Source organism: Haliaeetus albicilla, chromosome 6, assembly GCF_947461875.1.
Source record: "Haliaeetus albicilla chromosome 6, bHalAlb1.1, whole genome shotgun sequence".
In the NCBI taxonomy this organism is placed as follows: domain Eukaryota; kingdom Metazoa; phylum Chordata; class Aves; order Accipitriformes; family Accipitridae; genus Haliaeetus; species Haliaeetus albicilla.
This window is the reverse complement of record NC_091488.1, coordinates 44,100,738-44,106,737: the sequence shown is the minus strand read 5'-3', so window position 1 is coordinate 44,106,737 and position 6,000 is coordinate 44,100,738.

The window sequence follows — 6,000 nt, the reverse complement described above, 5'->3', positions numbered from 1 at the left end:
TATTGACAGTAAATATCCTGCAGCCTGTCCCCTCCTGTAGTTTGCTTTGCCTTCTTTACAGTAAACAGACAGAAAGCTGTCTCTCGTTTTCTGCCAGCAGCTCAGCTAACAACCCCATATGGATAATTCAGAGGGAAAAACAATTGATCAGGCCTCATTGATCCAGCGAGGGTGGTGGCTTTTAGAAAAAAAGGGTACATCGGCACATGGAAGGGAGTGACAGAGTACAGAAATGAGATCCCATGCTGCTAAGTGTCCCTTATTAAGGAAGGCACACTCCACTTGAGTAAAATCATTATTTCCCCCTGGAAGCTGAACTTTGACATCCCTTGACTGATTTATTACTTCTACAGCAGCTGGCAAAAGGCAGCACTTGGGTAGGCACTGGGTGCTACCTCAGGGCAGGCACTGATGTTGCTAGTTATCCTTCACGATGTTCCTTATTAACAATCAAATACTAAGTACATTAGTGGAGTACCAATACCTGCAGGACATCTGATTCCCCAGAATCTACAAATCAAACCTTTCTCTGTGCCTCCCAGGCTCTCTGTGCCTGTGTCTTTTTGCTGAGGGACTTGAGGACTCCTTCACAAAGACACGTAGGCATTTATTTCCCAAACCAGCTTCCATGGGAGTTGGGCACTGAAAAAGACGAGCCCCCTCCCAATTTTTAGGGAACTGTACCTCATTCTTGCTCATGTCAAGACTTACTGGTCTCTCCTCGTGACAGCTGTCCAGAGTCACAGGTGCTGGCAGACAGATGGAGTGGTTTTGGTCATTTTTCATGTATACAATAACACACCTTATGTTTATAATCCTTTTCTATTGGAAAGTACTTCCCCAAGAGGGTCTGGATGTCCCCAGCTGCCCCTCCTCATAGTGAGGGAAGGTGGCATAAAGTCTTGGACAAGGACCATCTTTTTGGTTTATGTTCAAGAATATTTAAGTTCAAGTCCGAGTTTATGCTGAAGTCCAAGGATCTGAGCAACGGTTTCTACCTGCTCCTGCCATCTGAAGAGGATAAATAACTCTCCCTTATCGTCACTGTTAAGGAGGTGCAAGGGGAGATGGCAGAGGAAAAAGCAACAAGAAATCCAGTATCAAAAGTAACATCAAACACAGGCTTTTCTCAACCCCGAGAACTCCTTGCTCCAGCTGTAAGAATTTGCTGCTTTGTAATTTCCTTGGACTTCAATGAATCCAAAGAAAGAAAGAAGGAGAACAACAGTTACAAGAACTGGATGCAGGAGCTAATAGCAGATGGACAACTTGCACCGAGTGCCCGTGGATTTTATTACGCTGCTTACAGGATGAGAAGAGAACTATTTGACCAACAGAAAATACTGCAACCGATAAAGGCCCTTACACCAACAGCAAAATACAGTACAGGTTAGAGTGGCAATAGGCCCTTCTATAAAATCAAAACCAGCACGGTGGTATGGGAGACAGCAGCCCGTCTTGACCTCACTGAGGAAAACAGACATCACAAGGACTCTTGTTTGTTCCATGAGGACCAGATAGCACAGAACACAGGAGAAAAGTAGAGGCAGATGGCCATGTGTGAGGAGGGAATACTACTGTGGGAAAACCTGCATCAGAAGGGAAGAATACAGAGAAAGGGGAGTGCAGAGAGAGGAACATCCGCAGAGAGAAAAGAGGACATAGACCCAAAGTGGGAAGAATCTGCAAAATCTGATATATCATCTTCATTCATGCTTTTGTCAATATCCAGAACTGAATATGATTGTGGATCTGCGAAACCCACACAAAAGTATTCTGTGAATATATACCTTGAATGGTATTAGATCGGCTCTTGTATCTTCTGAAGCTGCCAATTACTGATGCTTTCCATGCTTGCCTGGCTTTCCTTTCTTCACTCTTCAGTTTCATAGATATGACAAACATATTTCAAACCTACAATCAAAAAATAATCTGAACTGTGAACTGCACAACAATAAAACAATCACCAACATCGTGTAAATAAGAGCAGTAGTATTAACTGTATGGGGAAGTCCAATATTGTAGCTTTTTCTGTTTGGCAACTATTTAGAAAAACTACTCATATGGAACAGTAAGCATGTATTAAAAAGCCTCTACTAAATCACACAAATGAGTCAGTCCAATGTACCACTTGTGACTCACAGATGATCTGCAGTGGCAACAAATAAGCCACACTGAAGATGCTGCCTTCCAGATGAAATACAACCCTTAATTTGCAGTTCCTAATGATGACCCATCACTTCTTGCTCTAATTACCAGAGGCATTAAGTCTGTTGCATTAGCTGAAGCATGTACTTGGGTCAAGAGAGACTACCAAAACAAATCATCCCAGTAGATTTAATAATCTCTGACAGTTCTCTTGCCTTCTTAAACTGTTGCCCCATTTCTCCCCATTAGTGGATTAAGTGACTGTACAAAATGAGTAATTGTAGCTTGAATCCCCTGTAACATTTAGCGGTGATGGTTCAGTCCTGTTCAGTCTCCATTCAGAAGATACTAGCATAACATAATCAGGCTTTTGGGGGGCACAAGTTCTGTGAATTTATTTGGGTTTTTTTCACTTTGTCTTTTAACAAGTAGATAGGGGCAAAGGGGTTGTTTCAATGACAAAAGCCTGGGATGGACTACAGGGAAAAGAAAGTGCTGCTAATTCACTGTGACAGCATCAGAATCACATATGGATGCCAAATTGAAATGCTTCTCCACTCATTCCCACCCCTCACCGATCAATACTTGGCAGGCTCAAAAATGCTCCAAATGCCTATGCTGCTTGTTCTCGCTGCCACACGTTTTCACATTAGCCTTGGGCCTGCACTTCATATCAAGTAAGTTAAAGGTTTATATCCTTTCCAAACGAAGCACAGCATTGGATCAGGTCCAGTAGTTTATCCACCCTGATATCTTTTTTCCATTTGTGGCCAGACCGGACATATCAGAAAAAGGCAGATAGCTTTTGCTAGAAATGAGTTCTCTTAACCTGGGAAGAGTTTTGAAACCCAAAATTATTTACAACTTAATCTTTTCAGGCTGCAGGGTAGCATTTCCAAAGAAAGTGATCACTCCAGCATCACTAGCTGAGAATGCAGGAAATTCTGAAAATGCTGAGGTTATGATGCTGCTACTCAGCACTGACCAGCCTCAACCAACAAGTTCACAAGAATTCAGTCAGTTTTGCAGCTGGTATTAAGAAGCAAGCCACTGGGCAGCAAACATAAACCATATAGCAGGGCTTCTAGTATTGCCAAGATCACTGGCACCCAGTGTGGTGAGCTGTTCAGAGAGTCTGGAAATTTCCAAGTTCATAATGGTCAGCTCAGAGGGTGGCAGGGGGACAGGAAGGTGGGAGTCATAGCTGCATCAGCTCTAAGGCTCCCAGGAGAGTTGACTGAGATGTTGGGCAGGAAAACTGGCATTTTGAGTTCTAAATCCATGTATTGTCCTCTGGAAGTTCACTGAAATAGTACAAATTCCGTGCATCGTGATTTAAACATAAGGTATTCCACTAGACCATTTCCAAGCATCTGCAAAGGATATTCTTCCTCTAGCACTGTGTTTTATCCATCACTAAACTACTACTGATCTATTGTTTCAATCAGGATGTCCCACCATCTTAAAAAGCTACCTGTGGCCAACATTCATAAAACCAGAAGCCTTCCAGCACTTTTATTTATATGCCTAGGTAAATGGCCTGAACGCCAGAAAGGAAATACTCAATACCAAGAAGCTCTCACTGATTTAAACACATGGTTAGAAGAACAGCATCTGGAGAAAACACGGTGTTTGGCAGAGCACAGTGCAACTGGAAAAACATTTAGCACTGGAAGCCTTGGCAAGTGAGAAAAAGCTGCCTCATTTTTGATCTCAGCATAGGTTTGCTTGGCTCTTGGTAGACTGATTATTTTCAGCTGTCAAGAAAAGGACTTTAAATCTAGAAGCACAGTAACTCTGGGAGAGACAGACCACAGCTGAGATTTACAAGAGCCAAAACAAGAAGCATGCTTGCAATGATGCTCTGTCTGTACCAGAGGCTGAATCAGACTGGACCACAGCATTTCCAGGAGCTGGTATTTTTTCTGTGGCTGCCCTCCAGAGCACAAACAATGTTAGCTTGTATTATTTTTACACTTTGCTGTTGTGTCCAAATTGATCCGATTCAGAAGTTATTGCTTAAGTATATGGCAGTTTGAAGCAAATTGAATAAATCAACAGTGCTAAGTGAGAATAGTCACTCCAGCACAAACTCACTTGGGAGAGAGAAGACTCAGACTGGCATCCCTGTTTATATGCTTCATCCAGTGACTGACTAGTAAAAAACATACAAGTGTTCCTTGGAGCCAGAACTAGAAAATATAATTATTGCAGAACGAATAGGTCAGCTTCAGCAAGCAGTTGAGAAGGGTCTCCAGACCCAAAGAACCTGGTCCTTGGGAGCTACTTCCAAGTGCTAGGAGATACACTTCTAGGGGAGGGGAGTGAGATTGAAAAAAAAAAAAAAGAAAAGAAAAGAAAAAAAAGCGTGCAGAGGGCTGGACAACCACATTCTGCAAGAGCTTGAACCATATTAAAACAGCTGTGGTTTTGTACAATCTTGGTTAGCTGTATGGCCAATCTACTGTAAAAGCTGTCTGATCAAACTTCTCAGCTTGTGTCATCTCACACACAGAGGTAACAGATATCAAACTTACAGCTAATAGGTGATCCCTAGGTATGTCAACTTGGACACTGTGTTGTGTTCTGAGGCTAACATGGCATCACGGAGAGGATGCAAAGGAGAAGCTGAAGAAGCAATCAGGATAACGGAAGGTTTTGTCAGTGTATCTGTAGAAGTGTCTCAAGAAAAGCACGAGGAAAGGGCAAGACAGCTGCATGCTTTGGGTGGGAGGAAAGGAGGGGAGGAGAGAATCATTGAGACTCTATAGTGTGAGGGCCCGGAGAGAAACAATTGCTATGAGGGAACAATTACTATACAGACAAGAATGAGAGCACCAGAAGTGAGAAAGATGCTCTTCATTAGAAGTATGATATATGTATCACAAAGCAGATCGAGAGATTCAGCAGACAAACTAGTGAGAACCAGCCTTGCCTGAGAATTTCAACAGAGGCTTCAGTCAAGTCTTTTCAGAGAACTTCTAGACAGATCAGATCATGACCCTGCATTGCTACACACTCCAGCTTCAGTCACTGGAAAATGAGCTAACAGCCTCCAGTCCAAGCTGCGTCTGGCAAATACATATGCTATTCTTTTAGTCAGGGATTTCTGAAAACTTGTCAAGAGCAGGCAGCAGGAGAAAGGAGGAATGCAATGGCATTCTTCGAGCAAACACTTCCTTCTCTATCTTAGACCATAAAACTATACAGCTTCAAGCTAATCTCCATAATCAGCTGCCCAGCTGTTTCCACTTTATTGGCTGTTTTGTGCAGTCAAAGCCAAATTGCCAAAGGGAGAGGGTCAATCATTTGCGCTGCATCTGCTCCAGGCAGTGATAGGACACAGGGTAGATATTTAGGACTAGAACTAGTTAAATGCAGATACAGGGCACTGAAAGGAGGAGTGAGGGAGGAGAAACAATCCTGCAATAAAAGCACCTGGGATATGCAGAATAAGTTGCTTGGCCAGGCTAGTGCGTGAAGGCACAAGACATCTCTTTGCACCTTGGCCTTTCGTGGAGGGAGGGGAGGGCAGGCAGATGCGTATATGCGTGCATGTGTCTGTATTTAGGAGGGGAAACGAGGTGAATAAAGCTACCAGATGTCTGGTAGGAGAGGGCAGGGCTGCTTTTCCACCATGGTGAATTTGGGTCAGAAGGGAAGAGGAAGCGGAACAGCGTTCACAGGAGCACAGGGATATTCAGTCTAGTTCCTGCTGTCTGGGACAACAAAGATCTCATCTGAGCGAACTTCTACTCCATTCACTGCTCTCTAACAAACCAAAGTCTAGTAGATAAAAACATCAGATGGCCACAGCTGTAATTCAAAACTTTGGAGAAGATAACAGACTCT